Source organism: Myotis davidii, unplaced genomic scaffold, assembly GCF_000327345.1.
Source record: "Myotis davidii unplaced genomic scaffold, ASM32734v1 scaffold1494, whole genome shotgun sequence".
Taxonomy (NCBI): domain Eukaryota; kingdom Metazoa; phylum Chordata; class Mammalia; order Chiroptera; family Vespertilionidae; genus Myotis; species Myotis davidii.
In genome coordinates, this window is record NW_006286246.1 from 3,162,106 (window position 1) to 3,179,236 (window position 17,131).

The following is a 17,131-nucleotide window of genomic DNA, read 5'->3' on the forward strand; positions in this document are numbered from 1 at the left end:
GGGAGATGGTGACAGCAGATAACTAACAGGTAAGTTTTGTAACGGACAGAAGGCCACTGCCAGCAGCGGTCCTGGAGGCTGGCGGGGGAGCGGGTGCCCATCCTCCGTGCTGCGTGCCGGCACGTGGTCTCTGCTGCGGGGCGGAGCGGTGGGGACAGGCCCTGCTTCTGCAAATCGCAGAGTAGCTGAGTGCAGTTTCCTGAACAACAGCAGAGACGCCTGGAACCCCAGTGCGGAACGGCAGGCAGGCGAACGCATGCTCACTGAGGTGAGACCGTTGCAGAAGCGTCCCTGCAAGCCTCGCCCACGTGGCCAGAGGACGCACATTCATGCCAGTGCTTTAGAATTAGGCCCTTGGACTCTCTCGTTTTGCCAAAATAAGGAGGCCTTGCCTGAGACAGGCTTGAGAGCACAGCGCTCAGCATCATGAGTCCTGGACAGCGACTGCTGTCAGTGACCTGGGGCGCAACCACTGTCTCCTTCTCCCCTCTCCCGGGCCCGAGGCCTCCCCTTCGGCACAGAGGGGAAATCCCTGCTGGCCCCATCCTGGTCCTCTAGCTCCATCCACCCCCCGGGTTGGGGACGTCAGACCGTGCCATGTCCATGCTGTGCACAGGCTCAAGCCTGCAAACCAGGCAGGGGAGTCAACAGGCGCCCACCGCCCGGCCTCCCACTGCCACAAACTCAGTGCTGTCCTGCCCAGTCCTCCAGCCAGACGGGCCTACTTCTCTCTTTAAATGAGGGCAAGGGATTCATTAACCTGCGAAGCCCTTTTCGTACAGGGGCGGTGTATAGTGAATTAGCAGTAAGCTCCCCGCCTGCCGCTTCTCTTAGAAACTTGGAGGGAGTCTGTGGTGTGTGGGAGGGCGGGAGACATCCCCGCTCCCCCAGCCCCGGGTCACGGAGGCTGCCCGCGGAGAGGGCAGGTAGGGACTTGGCCCGGGCTGCGGTACATCCCGCCATGTCCTCTCAGGTCATTCCTTTATTCCTGGCCAGAGCAGGGCTGTCCTCCAGCCAAATTCTAGCTCACGCCATGGCATGAGGCTCACCTGACTTTCCCCCAGGTTCGCTGGGACCACAGCACCCCTGAAACGCGGCAGTGTCATTGCGTCTCATGGGATTATTACTCCCCGCAGCACCCACAAATGCCCGCATTTCTGCAGCGGACGCACATATTAGATTCGCCTCTCAGGTCTTGGAGAGAATTAATTAATCTTTGTCCTGGCAGACAAAAGAGCCCCCACATACAATAATATGTGAAGAACTCTGTGTTTGCAGAAAGCTGGCTTGAAAACTAGGAAGGTTAGAACGCAATGTTCTTTTTCAACTGCCTTCCCCACTTACTGAGATCAAGACGAATAATTAGAAATAAAACATCCTCAGATTAGGTGATTAGAATCTGAAAACTGATGATAAAACTACCACAGAGTCATGGGCAATGCGCCAACACGCATATATCACCTTAAGAACTAAAGAATCCTTCCTTTCTAATGACATTTTGGCCCCAAAATTGCATAACACACACACACACACACACACACACACACACACACTGTAATGTCAAGATGCAACCTTACCATCAGTTAATACAACATCATCCAGCAGGTTGTCTTTAAAAGAGGAAATTATGAAAGCTGAGGCTCTTTGTTAGCAGTCTACAAAATTCATGTGCAGCTTTTATAAGAAATTTGAACAAAAAAAGTAGAAACGATGGGAAAATATTTAGCTAGCCTCATGCTTTTTAAATGCCTTTTAAAGATATTTTCTCCAGTTTACTTTGATTTTTTTATTTTACTTAGTGCTTTTCTCATTTGTCATATGAAAGAAATTATGTAGGCTTTTACCTCCTGGTTTAAGTTTCAGAAGAGAAAAGCATTTGTCATGTTGAATGTGTGTGGTCCCTTCCGCAGATACTGCACCTTATTTGGTGTCTCCTGAGGAAGTCCTGGGCATGGCGTTGGGGGGCCTGGCTCCGGGCACGGGCGCGGTGGGTGTGGCCTTAGACGGGCCGCGTGGCCAGCATTCACACAGCTCCCACAGGAAGAAGGGGCAGGGGGTCTCTATCAGACTCGCAGCCTGGCCTGGACGAGCTCACCAGTGACTGGGAACCCTGCTCACTGGGTGGCTTGGTCTCATTTACACTTTTAAAAAACATCTTTTTATTGATTTCAGAGAGGAAGGGGATGGAGAGAGATAGAAACATCAACGATGAGAGAATCATTGATTGGTTGCTTCCTGTGTGCCCCCTACCAGGGATAGAGCCTACAGCCTAGGCATGTGCCCTGACCAGGAATCGAACCGTGACCTCCTGGCTCATTGGTTCACACTCAACCGGGCTTATTTGCACTCTTTAGTTCGTTCAGCTGCCAACCACAGCACACTCCTCACCCTCAGTGGCTTACCCTGGGCAGTGATTTCTTCTCTTGGTTATGAGACCTTTTCTGATGCACCAGCCCCAACATTTCTGACTGAGACCCAGGACTGATCCGGGCTGCGGGTAAAGCTCCGTAATCTCCCACGCGAAAGGGCTTTGGATGAGAGAGAGGGCAAGGTCAAGAGATGATTCTGGAAGCCTGACACGGACTCCTATAGAGAAAATGAGTGAGTGGAAATGAGCTGAGAGAGTGAGGACAAGGGTGTGCTGGATGGACAAGGGTGTGCAAGACCAGAATTGATCTGCACAGTGGCCCAGCCCTCCCCTTCCAGGGTTGGATGGAAGGCCGGCCTGTGGTGCTCTTCACACCCACACTCCCGGCTCTACCGGCAGAAAAGAGAATCACAAGCTTTTCCCCCTGCCTCTGGCTCACAGGCCTCATGCAACATGCCAGGAGCTCCGAGACACACATGTTAGAAGGTCTCGTACCTTTCCTAAATCTTACGTCTGTTCATCGCACAAGTGAGCCCAGATGTCATCTCCCTGAGAAGCATTCCTTGTGACTGTGGTAACTCTCAGAGGGCAGCCACGTTTCCCACGTGTCGTGCAGTGGTGATCGGCAGCCTCCCCTGAGGCCCACAGAACCCAGACGTGGGCCCTGCCCCCAGCTCTGAGCCAGCAGGTCTGGGCAGAGGCCTGAGAGCGTGTAGGCCACACTGACGCAGCTGGTGTGGGACCACATGGGAAAGACTGCGGAAGAGCCCGAAGGAGTGAAAAGCCAGCGCATTTTCCTCCCACATCCTGGGCACCCGAGGTTCTGGCATCGCAGAACCACCAGGTTACCCCATGGTCCCAGCACCCTGCTGGCTCCCCTGCACGCCTGGCCCCTGGAACAGGCCTGCAGCCCCAACGGAGAAGTTCATGCCGACACTGAGACGAGCCGGAGCCACAGCAGGAAGCTCACAAATGCTCGATTTTAAGAATGGGCACAACGACCGGCCCCCAGGCGGAGGTTCTGCTTCTGCTCTGATCAGACCCCTGGGCGCACCTGCTTCTGGTCGCTACGCTCGGCACTGTTTCCCAGACAGAAAGCTGCCGGCTGCTCCGGAGGACACGTGCCAACGCCCGTGTGCGGGAGAATCCCGGCACCTTTCCTCGGTGGCCCCAGAGGAAGGCAGGCGCTGCTTGCTCAGAGCCCCAAGATCTAAGGCGACAGATTTTTTTTTTAAGGCGACAGATCTTTGCTCATTTTTATTTTACTTTTTTTTCAAGTACTGCGGTGTTCTCCTGTTGGTGACTCACTTCCAGTGGCCCCGGGTTGAGGAAACCGAATGGACCACAGGGTACATGGGCGCGTTCTGAACCGTGCAGCTGGCACTGTGCCTGCAGGGTGTCTATTCCTTATTAAGAATTTGTTCCCCACAAATGACACTTCTGCAAATCCCTAAGCACTGAAGGCAAGGCTTCTTAATTATCATCTACCAGAATGTGCCGTGTGTGTGTGTGTGTGTGTGTGTGTGTGTGTGTGTACACGCGTATGTGTGTGTATAACACCCTCCTTTCGCTTGCACATCACAAATGACATGTAAATCAGTGCTGCTGGACTCTCTCGCTGAATGAGAAAAGCAGTTTCAAGTGGAAGCACCACATGAGAACCGCCTGGGGAGCTTTAAGAAGCCCAGGACCCAGGCCACACCCTATGCCAGAGAAACTGACTTCTGGAGATGCAGTCCAGACACCAGGATGCTTTTTTTTTTTAAAGGGGAGAATGATGATTTTTATTTTTTTAAATATATTTTATTGATTTTTTTACAGAGAGGAAGGGAGAGGGATTGAGAGTTAGAAACATCGATGAGGGAGAATCATCGATCAGCTGCCTCCTGCACACTCCCTTCTGGGGATGTGCTCGCAATCAAGGTACATGCCCTTGACCGGAATCGAACCTGGGACCCTTGAGTCCGCAGGTTGACGCTCTATCCACTGAGCCAAACCGGTTAGGGCACCAGGATGCTTGAAAACTCCGCAGAACGTCAATATGCAGTCAGATTCCAGAACCAGTGGTCTCAGCAGTCAACCGTATCTCAGCAGGCACCAATCTTAGAAACAGCAGGTGTATTCCTGCCCAGAGTGGGAGGTGGGGCTCAGTTTCCCTCCACAGATGAGCGCCAGCTCAGGAGGGCTTCCCTGACTCACACAGAAAGTGAGAAAGTTGGGGTGACTTGGATCTGTTGCAATCCTGTGGTTGATTAAATGGAGCCAGAAATTCTTTGTTTCCATCGAGAGACAGCTCCCACTTCCCCACTCTTTGAAGCTGGGCTGGTTTCGTAACTTGCTCTGACCAGTAGACGCAGCAAAGGGTTGTGGTGTGAGTGCTGGAGTCCAATAGGACAGGTGCTCCACTGGGTGTGGAGAGACAGGAAAAGGACACGGTTCCCAAGCCCAAGGAGCCCGTGTTGTGTTCCCATCGTGTCCTTTCGGTTTCCCAAGCCATTAGCTGTCGACAGCATGTGATCTCCGTCCCTGCGTGGGGAGTCACACCTGGCTCTCATAGAAGGTCCCGCGTTCTCCAGTGCAAAAGGGGGGCGGGGGGCAGTGTTCCCATCAAGTTCTAGGGATTGGAAACCAGATCAGGAATGAGTGGGACCTTCACCAACGACCTTGAGGGGCTTCTCCTGGGCAATATACTCATGTAGTTCAGCATCGAGAACTAATTAAATGTGAAGGCTTTGCCTGGCCACTAATCACTCCAATTGTATCACCTTCTTATATGGCACACACACACACACACACACACACACACAATGGTTCCTATAACACAATACCACCAGCTGGGTGGATTAACGAACAGAAATTTTTCTTGCAGCTCTAGAGGCTACAAGTCCAGGGTCAAGGTGTCTGCAGGTTTGGTTTCTCCTGCGGCCTCTCCCCTTGGCTTGCAGATGGTCGCCTTTTCACTGTGTCCCCACAGGCCCCTTCCTCTGTGCTTGAGTATCCCTTGTTCTCCCTGCGTGGCCTCATCTACTCTTCTTAGGAGGACACCAGTCCTGTTGGCTTAGAGCCCTTTCTCATGGCCTCATTTCAATGTAATCACCGGCGAAAGCCCTCTCAAAATACAGTCACCTCCTAAGGGGCTGTGAAAAAAAGGAGATGTGCGGATCTATTCTTATTTTCCATTGACAGTAAGTGTGCCTGCATCTGTTTCTCTGTCAAGGGTTTAGCATTGCTGTGTCTTAGGTCAAAACCTTCAGAGATAGCCCAGCCGGCATGGCTCAGAGGCTGAGCATCGACCTCTGAACCAGGAGGTCAAGGTTTGATTCCTGGTCAGGGTTGTGGGCTCGATCCACCGTGTGAGGCGTACAGGAGGCAGCCAATCAATGATTCTCTCTCATCATTGATGTTTCTATCTCTCTCTCCCTCTCCCTTCCTCTCTGAAATCAATCAAATATATTAAACAAAAATAAAAATGAAAAACCTACAGAGACAGACAAATGGGAGAGGCAAGCAGGTGGCTTGAAGCAGCACATGCTCATGCCTGAATCCCTGAAGGTGAAGGCGGGAAACTGCAGGAAGTCTGGGGGCTGGAGGCCACACAGCCCAGCGCATCCCACACCCCCTGGGCTTCTCCAGGCTGCACGCCAGGCCAGGCATCTTCACACCCCTCATCCCTCAGGGCTCGTTCCCTGGAACACAAACCCACTGGCTTCAGCGAGGTTGCTCAAGTTCCTATTCAGAAATAATCATCAAAGAGGAAATTACAATTTTTTCTCCCTCCTCATTTTAAAACTCTCCTTTCTGTGATAGGCAGATGGGACTTCCTTAAGCCAGTTGCTTAGTTCCCATTTTCTCTAGCTGGAGGCATTTCAGATAAAAGGCCAGGTTGTGAGACACACCAGTCAAACGTTTCTTAACTGCAGGGGAATTCCACAGATAACAGGAAACCTGGGAGCAGGAGGGAGGGTGCTTGAGAGAATCCAACATTGTGTATTCACGCACAGACTCAACAGGTTATGTTAGAGAATCAATCCAATGCTGTGTCTGAGGGGACCTTTGCTCCTCTTCCCGGTGGAGCCTTTGGGAGGCGCCCGGGGAGACCTCCCAGGCTTCCCCCACGAGGGGCTGGAGACATGGCAGTGGGAGGGGCCGCCCTCCTGCGGCCGGGGAGCGGGGGAGACAGGGTTCCAGAAAAGAAATAGGAAAAGCCTACCCAGGAACACACAGTGAAACAACCTGCATCTCAATCCTCAAACTGGAATTGTTAACAAAAGCGGCCAGACGAAAGCCTCAGACCCTGCAGGAACTGAGTCCGGGGCAAAGGTCACGCAAGGAGACTGGTGCATGCCCATGTCCCTCCCAAGTCCCAACGTGGTTTTAGTTCTGTAGTTTGCCATCCTGCATCCAGTTATCAAGGTGGAAGAAATGGATCCCTGTAGGGGCCACTGGTGAGCATCAAGCACGCAGCCATGACTTTGCAGCTGATGGTGACGGGAGGTGGTCAGATCGCAGGCATCACTAGCTGGGCCCATCCAGGCGGTAGCCCTGTCAGCAGGGAGGAGGAGCGGGTCATGCTCCAGCTGGGGGGGCTGAGTGGGAGGGAAGAGGGCATTTCCTATGCCTGGTTTTCTCTGTGCTCCATCTGGAAAGTGACTTGGACAGTGTGACCAGAGAGCAGAAGCCTCTCCCAGCTGCCCCTCGGAGGAACTTTTCCGAGAGCTCAGGAAGAGAGCCTCTGCCGTGGGAACAGGCGGCCACAGAGCAAGAAAGCGCCTGGTCTCCGGGTCTGAGCTGGACGGGGGCTGCCTCACTATTGGGGACCAAAAGGAGCCAGTCTCCCCCCAGCAACAGTAAGTGATGTGCTGTGACCACTAGTGACACTTGACTCATTGGAGGGGATATAAAAGCTTTCGAGTACAAGTTCCTTACATCTTTCTCAGAGCTGGGTGTTTCTCACAGTAATAAGCCTATTTTTCTCTTAAGAGGAAGAAAACTATCCCCACGTAAGAACTGCTTTCCCCTTCTGCTGTGTCCAGTCCTCTGCGTCCTTTTGAGTCTGGAGACGGGGTGGCTGTATCCTAGAACAGTGGGGCGCGGCTGCCCAACATCAGAGCGCTCCAGGCTGTCGGGGCACCCCTGTCCCCGCAGGACCGGGCCAGGTTCTCTGTAATTCTTGGATTCGGCATCCGCATTTTTTCAAAGCCCTCAGGAGTCCTGATGTGAAGCTAAAGTAAACCAGTCCTCAGATGCAAAGGTTTTGATAATAAATAAATAAATAGATAAGGCCAAAGATTCAATTGGAAAAGTGTATTTTTCTCATATTCACGTAACATAAAAGCTACCAAGGGATTCCCCTCCCCCCCGAACTTTCCATTAATAAAAAACAAAACAAATTTATACTGAAAACAATAATGAGAAAATTCAGCCCAAAGAAGAATTTTCCAGAAAGTTAGGGCAAGTGACAAAAAAAGCCTATCATTGAAAAAAAACCTGCTTTTCCAGGAATTGCCTTTTAAATCTGTTTGCAGTGAATGTCTCGTTGCAAAGATGGATAAACAGCATTTGCCAAAAAGCCCCACCTCCGGCTGCTGCTGAGAAGCTTGGTGTCGGTGTCGAGTGGTGGAAATGCCCACGACAGAGTTAACTCAGGCTGACTCAATGCGGGCTTTAAAGAAAAAACGCACAAATGCTTAACAGTAAGCGTCCCCGTGGGTAACAAAATGAGTAGCAGCAAAGGGACTAGCTGAAAAGGACTGTCTTGATAGCAAGGTCTGAGGGCTCATCCTGCAAACACAACTTTCTAAATCAACCTTCCTTGTGATGGCAAGAAGCGGGTCTCCCTCAGATGATACTACGTTCTGCATGGGCCTGACCGCCTCTCATTAGATGATACTACGTTCTGCATGGCCCTGACTGCCTCTCATTAGATGATACTACGTTCTGCATGGCCCTGACTGCCTCTCATTAGATGATACTACGTTCTGCATGGCCCTGACCGCCTCTCATTAGATGATACTACGTTCTGCATGGCCCTGACCGCCTCTCATTAGATGATACTACGTTCTGCATGGCCCTGACCGCCTCTCATTAGATGATACTACGTTCTGCATGGGCCTGACCGTGTCTCCTATGAGATACTACTTTCCACATGGTCTTGGCCGTCTCTCATTAGGTGATACTACGTTCTGCGTGAAAAGAGTGGGAACAGTGTCTTGGGACATATCAGTTAGTGACCCAGCCTGAATGTGTCAAGTAATTGTTACTCCTTCGCTGTACTTTAACCTGGCACAAAACACTGACCTCACCCACAGCTTCACATCAGTCCTGCGATAAAGCAGAAATCCCTCAGGCCGCCATGCAAGCCCTTTCCTGATGAGGTCACATGTGCCTTCCCAGCCTTGCACTTTACGTGCCTTCTATTGGGCCGGGGTTCTTCTGCCTCCAGAGAAGAGGCTCCATCACAAAGGGAGCCCAAGAGTCTCCCCAACTCTTCCGGGTTTTGCTTCTCCTCCACTGATGGGCTCTTCCTATAGGCTGAGCTCTCTTAAGCATTTACAGACTTTATCAAACAAGCTCCTTACCATAAACCTGGGGTGGGAGCTAGTGCTCCGCGTCCCTCAGAACCTCCTGGCGCAGCTGCAGGCTCCTCCTGAAGACACCAGGGTTTGCTCTCTAACGTGAATACCTATGCCCTCAGGTGCTGTGTGGAGAGGAGGTGCAGGCAGATGCTATTCCTGGGTCACATGTTTTCTTTGGATCCTTTTTACTGAGCATAATGTCTGTGAGGGCGTGGAGCTAAGCAACCAGAGCAAGGCCGCGCTGGAACGGCTCCGCACGAATGGGGGTGGAAATGCCCTTCAACATTTCTGTCTCACTGCTGAACTCAGAATTGGGTCGTGGCGGGACAATGGTCATGATGGGGGTAACTTATGGAACAGCAAGGAAGGACCCTCAGATGCAAAGTGCAGCCCACCCCTCCGATGCCATGGCTGGCCCGTCTGTGTGTGCGTGGCTTTTGTGCCTCGTCCTTCTGCTGGAATGCCCTTCCTACTCTTCTCCCATGATCCAGTCTTGCCCTCCCTGCAAGGCCCACCTCAGATGCCACCTACTCCCCACCCCCCAGTCCTCCCCTACTTCTCCATCATGAGGTTAACTGCCTGTACTGGGTTGAATTGCCCCTCCCCACCCCATATAAATCTAAATTCTAGCCACTGGTACTTATGAGGGTGACCTTATTTGCAAATAGTCTTTGAAAATGTAATTAAGCTAAGGATTCTGAGATGAGATCATCCCAGGGTAGGGTGTGCTCATGAGAGCTAGGAGACACAGGCACGAGAGGAAGCCATGTGAAGATTGAGGCAGAGGCTGATGCATCGACAAGCCAGAAGCACCAGGAATCACCAGGACTGAACGTGAGGAAGCGGCCTGGCAGACTCTCGCTCAGAGCCTCCATAGGGCGCTGTCCCTGCAGACACCCCGCTCTGGACTTCTGGCCTCCGGAACAGCGAGAGAATATACATCTGTGGTTTCAAGCCACCGGCCTGTGGTGATTGGTTACTGTAGCCACAGGAAACGACTACCCTACCTTTCTCTGCACTCTCCATCATCTCACCAGACTTCCTTTTGAGACCCATCACATGTGACTCTGAGTTTTACTTCTCACGTCCACGTCCACCTTCTCCTGCCAGATCCAGCAGGTACCCTCAGGTCTCTCACAGGCCTTCTGCAGTGCTGGTGCTCTGACAATGTCTGCAGGGCGTGCACAGGGAGTCGGAGCAAAGACGGGCTCGTGCTCTGACAGTGACTGGAATAACTCGGAAGAAGGTTTGGCCTCGGTGTGGCTCTTCCCTCCATGGCGGGAGCCAGCCCAGTTCTGAAGCCTCTTTGTCACGTCAAGACTTGGGGTACCCTTGTCTCGCTAGTGCACTGCAGGCAGCACTGGCTGAGGGGCTCCATCCCGTGCCTCCCGCTGTCCTTATTGGCAACTTTGCCCATTTTCCAAATGATCTCCCCAATCCCTGCCTTCACCAGACGCGCTGCAGGCTGAGGCCAGGGGCCACGACTTCCTCTTCTTTGAATTTCCATAACTCGGTACTGATGACATAACAATGTCCAGCCCTTAAGGATTGGTCTCCAATTAGCTTTTTAGGATCATTTTGTCTTATTTCTTCATTCTGGCTGTCCCTCCCCTGGCCTAAACTCTCCCACTGCCAGTCAGTGAGGCCAACCTCCTGGTTATGTGTTGAATTGCTCCCCCTCCCTGTCCCCTCAGATTCATGGCCTTTTTTGGAGAGAATATATTTACAGGGATAATCAAGTTACAGTGAGGTCATCAGGGAGAGCCCTAGTCTGCTAGGACTGGCGTCCTTATAAGAAGAGAAATCTGGACAGAGATCAGTGCGAGGGAAGGTGATGTGAAGACACAGGGAAGACAGCTGCCTACAAACCAAAAAGAGCGGCCTGGAGCAGGTTTCCTCAGCCCTCCGCAGGAAGCAGTCCTGCTGACACCTTGATCTTGAACTTCAAGTCTCCAGAACTGTGAGACAAGCTCTGCTGTTTCAAACACCACCCCCCCTCCGCCCCAGTCTGTGTATTTTATCATGGCGGCGAAAGCTGATGAATAGGCTGAAATTCTCAGACACCAGCCCTCCCTCCAGCCTTTGCATGTGCTGGATGCCCGTCCACGCTACACATGGAAAAGCTCAACTCTTGCTGAGCACAGTTACATGGGCGGCTCTGTGCTGGGAGGTTTACGTACACGACCTCATTTAATTCTCATAACAACATGGTACCTGGGAGTTTCCTTTCATAAAAAGAAGTGTTGCATGTGCTGGGTGGCCTGTACTGACATTATAATGGAATTCGCCTGGCTGAACCAAGAAGAGCAGTTACATGCTTTCCTGATGTCCCAGTGACCACGTGGGCACCCTAGCCTGGGCCAGCATGACACCGGGGCCTCTCTTGGTCACCTGAGATTGGATGGGTGGGACTTCCAAAGATAGTAAGAGAAACCATTTTTGTGATTTAGAGGAAGCTGTTATGGAAAAAGGAGATCCATGAGATGCCCAGTTTGAAAGCCTCTTATTCCACATGACACTGGGGTGTCTGTGAAAGAAGGGAAGTGGATGGCTTGTAGGTCAGTGTTGAGAAGGGTGCTGGGCACGTGCGAAGCCTGTGTAACTGCTGGCTGATGTCGGCATTGCTCTGCGAAGTCTCTGCCGGGGGCGTGTCACAAACATTAGGTTTAGCTCCTCCTTGTGTATCCGCGCTGACCCTGTAGTTTATACCAGTGATGGCGAACCTTGTGAGCTTGGCGTGCCAGCATTTTGAAAAACCCTAACTTAACTCAGGTGCCGTGTCACATATAGAAATTTTTTGATAGTTGCAACCATAGTAAAACAAAGACTTACATTTTTTATATTTATTTTATATATTTAAATGTCATTTAACAAAGAAAAATCAACCAAAAAAATGAGTTCGCGTGTCACATCTGATACGCGTGTCATAGGTTCGCCATCACTGGTTTATACGATCCCAGTCATCTACTGCAGGGTGAAGTGGAAACGATTTTGAAAGAATAATGTAGCAAGTAAAGGAAGGTGACACAATTCTGGCCGCTTCCTCCCAAGCCCGAATCTGTGGCTACACACTTTGCAGGCTCTAGTTTAGTACAGTGATGCTCAGTGAGCATCTAGGTTCTTACGTGTGACCCCCAAACCTCTCAGGTACAAGCCGGACCTCCTCATGGCCGCAGAGGGACCCCTCTTCTTGGCCCCCTCCTCTGCAGGTGCGTGCGTGTGCTCTACACCACAAAACCCGTGTCCACACTTTGCCAGTAAGTGGTTCTCCAGAACAGTTTGAAGTAAGCTGGGAGTTGCTGGGAAGTTTCTGAAGAGACCGGGATCAGAAACTTTGAGGGACAATCCAACCTTCTCAATCATCTGGGCCAGGAAGCCCATCTTCCTTGACCTGGAGTTTATCTTCCAAGAAAAAACACTTAGCAAGCGCCATTTGTATCAGGCACCTGCTAAGCGCTCAGAATCTCATCGAAGCTGCCTCACTCTTCCATCCTCAACGACATGCGCCGACAGCGTGTTTATTCCTCCTCACAACTCTGTACAGCAGATACAGCTATTTCCTCCACAGAGGAGGGCTGCTGGGATAATGCTGTGCACATGACATCAGGGCTTTGACACACACAGACCTGTGATCCGTAAGCGGGCTTCTCGTGGCGTGACTGGAATCAAGAAATCAGCACCCCATTTCAACTCTGTGGGCAGAAGCCTTGGTGGCTCTGACCTTCTTCTGGAGGAGGGGAGAGGGCAGCTCCGTTGCCATGCCGACCTTCCTGAGCTACAGGCTTCCTCGCTGGGCCGAGGGCTCACACCTGGGCTCTAAGGAACAGAAATGCTCCTGTTTGTCTAACCAACGCCTTACAGGGAAAGAAAACTCAGAGTGGGCCTGAGTCCTAGAATCAGTGAATGACCAAAAGCCAACAGTGTCTCCTCCTTTCTCATCTTTGCTCACAATCTGCTTTTTATTCCTTTGAAAGTAACGAATTGGCAGGAAATGCAGGAAAAAGCAACGACAGACTCAGGCAGCCCTCGGCTAGTGACAGTGCAGGCCCTCCTCTGATTCTCCAGGGGAGACGTCTTCACATTCTGCGGTGAGGACAGGGCAGTCCTGAGTAATTAAGGGGCCAGATCCTGGTGCTGTAAACCCGCCACTGAACGTGGAGGCCCTCACGGAAACTCGGTGACACAAGGCTAGAGGCCACCGTGCAGAAGACAGCGTCTCCTCTGCTGGTGACGAGGTTGTGTCCTCATCCCACTCTCTGCATTTGTCACAGGAGACCCCTAAGTCAGAGAGAGAGGTGGCTTCGGTTTGAATCTGCAGCTCTTAGAAGACCTGATAAAACCCAGAAACACTCATTTGAAAGAATACATGCACCCCTCTGTTCACTGCAGCGTTATTTACAACAGCCAACATTCGGTAGCAGCCCTAACCCTAACCCTAACAATAACCCTAACCCTAACCTTGTAGACCCTGTTCGACTCTGATGTTCAGCAGAAATGCTCCAAGGAAAGCCAGCCACCTCGTGAAACTCCCGAGCAACCCCATTTAGAAGCTCGGTCCTGTCGCTTCTTTTCTACCCACAGCTGTCATCTGAGCAGTCCTCACTGCAGAACCCTGACAGTGCCCAGAAGAAGGGCAGCACCACGAACACTGCTGGGTCTGCAGTGTGCGCGTGGGGAAGAAGCCATCGTCCTCTGGCTCACCCGCCAGGTCCCCGGTTCAGTGAACCGACTGTGCTTGAGATTTGGCACCAGGGACACATCCCCTCGACAGGGCTGAGGGGGGAACATCCCTACCCAGCCCCATCTTATGCAATGACTGACTCAGGGGCCAAGTGTTTGGTAATGAAAGCAACAGTGATAATGAGGGTGATTGTCCTCTCCATTACTTTTCTTTGAAAGCATCAAAAGTAAAAAGAAAGTCAGCCAAAGGCCACTGCCCCCATCTCTTAATGAAGAGACTCCTAGCAATGCTGTAGGCATAAAGAAAAAGCATGATGTGATAGAGCGAAAGAAAAGCCCAAGGCCAGGCGGATCGCAGGCCCTGACCAATGAAAAGAAAACTTAGGGAGGAATCGGAACTTATTAGGCACTTTGAAGGATGAAGTCCTCAAAAAATTAAAAATGGAATTGCCTTATGATCCAGGGATTCCACTTCCGGGAATATATCCCCAACCCCAAAACACCATTCGAAAGAATATATGCACCCCTAGGTCCACGGCAGCGTTATTTATAATAACCAAGGTTCGGAAGCAGCCCAGTACCCCTCAGTGGATGCGTGGGTAAGAAAGCGGAGGCACATTTTCACAGTGGAATACTGCTCAGCCATCAAAAGAAGGAAATCTTAACTTTTGTGACAGCATGGGCCTGGAGAGCATTATGCCAAGTGAAATGAACCAGCGAGAGAAAGGCAGATACCATATGATCTCACTTATACGTGGAATCTAATGAACAAAATAAACTAACAAACAGAACAGAAACAGACTCATAGACACAGAGAACAGGCTGACAGCTGTCCGAGGGGAGAGAGTTGGGGGCTGGATGAAAAAGGTGAAGGGGTTAAGTAAAAAACACACACAAAAAACAAAGACACAGCCAACAGTGGGGTGACTGCCAGAAGGAAAGGGGGTGGGGGAGGTGGAAGAGGGCAAAGAGGGGATAAATGGTGGTGGAGATACTTGACTTTGGGGAGTGAGCACAGGATGCAGTATGCAAATGATGTATTATGGAGCTGTCCACCTGAAACCTGTATGGCTTTATTAACTAATGTCACCCCAACAAATTCAATTAGGAAAAGAGAGAGAGAGACAACTCAAGAGTACACACGAGTGTTGAAACATGCCTTCTTGACAAGGGCAAACTTGAAAGTTCCCCTTTCGATCTAAGTGGCCACCGCCATGTGCCATGTCATAATTATTATACTGTAAGGCAAGGAAACAAATTTTGAAAATGCAAGAAATATTCACCCTAGAAGATAGTTCTTGACTTCTGGACTCCCAGTTCTTTCAACTCAACATGAGAATTGCTGGCAGAAAAACAACTGTGGCTTTGGCACCAAGTAAAATGCTGAGAGCCAGGGTGTGGGGCCTCCTCAACCCCGGACTTAGGAAAGAATGGCTTTATCTTCACTAGCAGATCTGAGCTGGAGAAGGGGAGTGGAATAGAAAGCAAGTGCAAAACAAGGGACCCATAAATATCACGTAGCCTCAGCATGTTTTCAAAACATCCCAGCCACCCCAGAAGTACATGGCTGCTCCAACACCTAACAACAAACTTTGTGATACCCAGGGCATCAGAAAGACTTCTGCTTGTCGTGGAGGAGAGGTTGAGGGCGGAGAGAGGATAGGGGCAAATCATCGTAGCAATTCCCTCATTTTCCCAAAGATTAACGGAAGGGATTCTATTGGCCATCTGGAAAAAAATCCAGCTATCTGTAGGGCAGGCCGACCCGTCAGTCCTAAATAAATAAATAAATAAATAAATACTTGCAACAACATTTTTTTTCGCTTAAAATAATAAACAAGGACTATGGCTGCATTTAGTTTTTCTCTCCCATTTGTGTTACCTCGGCCCTTGGGTTATTAAGACTGCCGGGATTGAGGACAAGTGGCCGATGGCATCCCAAAGTTAGGTACCAAGGACACAAGTTACCATGCATTTTTCTGTGGTTCTCATCAATATGCAAGTTCATTCTCCTTGAGGTCACAGACTCTGAGCCATCAGACTGTTCTTTGGAGGTAAACAGCCATCTACGTCTTCCTCTGAGAACTGGAGAGCCTCAAGGACCCAGACTTGGCGAGAACAGCTGTCTTCAGTGCCTCCCCCCCCTCCCCCACTCCCACACATTTTTGTTCTCAAGAGAGCTGTGTCTTGGCACGGGCACTCTTTGCAAGTAACACATCCCTCCCTCACTGCCTGTGGCCTGTCAAGAGCAATGAGAGATGCCGGGTGTTTTTAAACTCAACTCCACATCCTTCTACAATTTGAAATTTAAAAAATATGCTCTTGATACTCAACAGTGGCTCTCCCTTCTTCCACTCCACGCCCCCACCATACCAGCCGCTGTGTTTTATGACCTTCACGATGGGTTTTTGCCAACCACCTTCTCCAGGGGCAGCAGGCCGGCTTATTTTGTGTTTGTTTGTGTTATTTTGGTTTGTCTCTAGGTGGCTCTCCAAACGACAAGCCAAATCCATGATTTCGCCCTTTTCTACAAACTTAGCTGACAGCAAGACAAAAGGATACTTCAACCCAGCAAGAGGCCATGCTTTTGTTCATGTAAAGAAATGGTCAATGGTTTCTCTTCTGGGAGGTAGTGGGGGGTGCTTATCCCCCCAAATCAGCTCTTGGCTTTTTTCGGGGGGTGGGAGGCTTTGTTTTCATCTGCACCAAGACAGAAGATGTAAACACAAGCTGTAGAAAAACAAAACCAAACCACAAGCGGTGACATGATTATAAAGTAGTGACATGGGTGCCAGAAATGACACAGAGAGCTGTCTCCTTGCTCTGTAACTACCCTTCACATGTCGTCATTAAAGCGTGAAGGTAAATGGGGGAACTTCGATGGCCCTGGCAGGCAGGGGAAGGCACAGGACCGGCCTTTCCCTCGAGAGGGTCCCCAGGATGTGTGGGGTGGTGACGCTGCACTCTCTGAAGTGCCTGCCACCTTGCCTCACTCCTAGGAGGTGATGAAACCACGTGGAGTTGACTCAATCCGTGTCCTCAGCTGAGAGACAGCTCGGAGCATCCCGGGGACTCTCACATGCCCGTGGAAAGCACTGCATTGCTGTTCCAGGGAGACACCTTTTTTTACAAGCCCCAGGAGTCAGGGATTGTGCAACATGGATGTCCTCCCTCTGCCACGCGAAGATGGCAGCCGCATGGCTGTGCTGCCTTGGAAGAGGTTAGGAATGCAGAAGCCAAGGCCGGCATTCCCTCAGGCTAGGGAGACACCGCTGAAAAGGTTACCTGTAAGCTTTCACTAGTGATGTTGACTGAACAGCTGGGTGGGGGTTGCCTATGTATGGGGGCGGGTAGGTAAAACTAAACTGGGTTCCCCAGTTAAATGAATGTGATCTTACTAGTTCACTGGGTTTCATCAAATAGTGCTGTTTCTGCCTTAGCCAGTATTCATGGGTCAGGAATCTCATGATTATATCTAATACCACACTTCTAGAATTTTTGCTTCCTG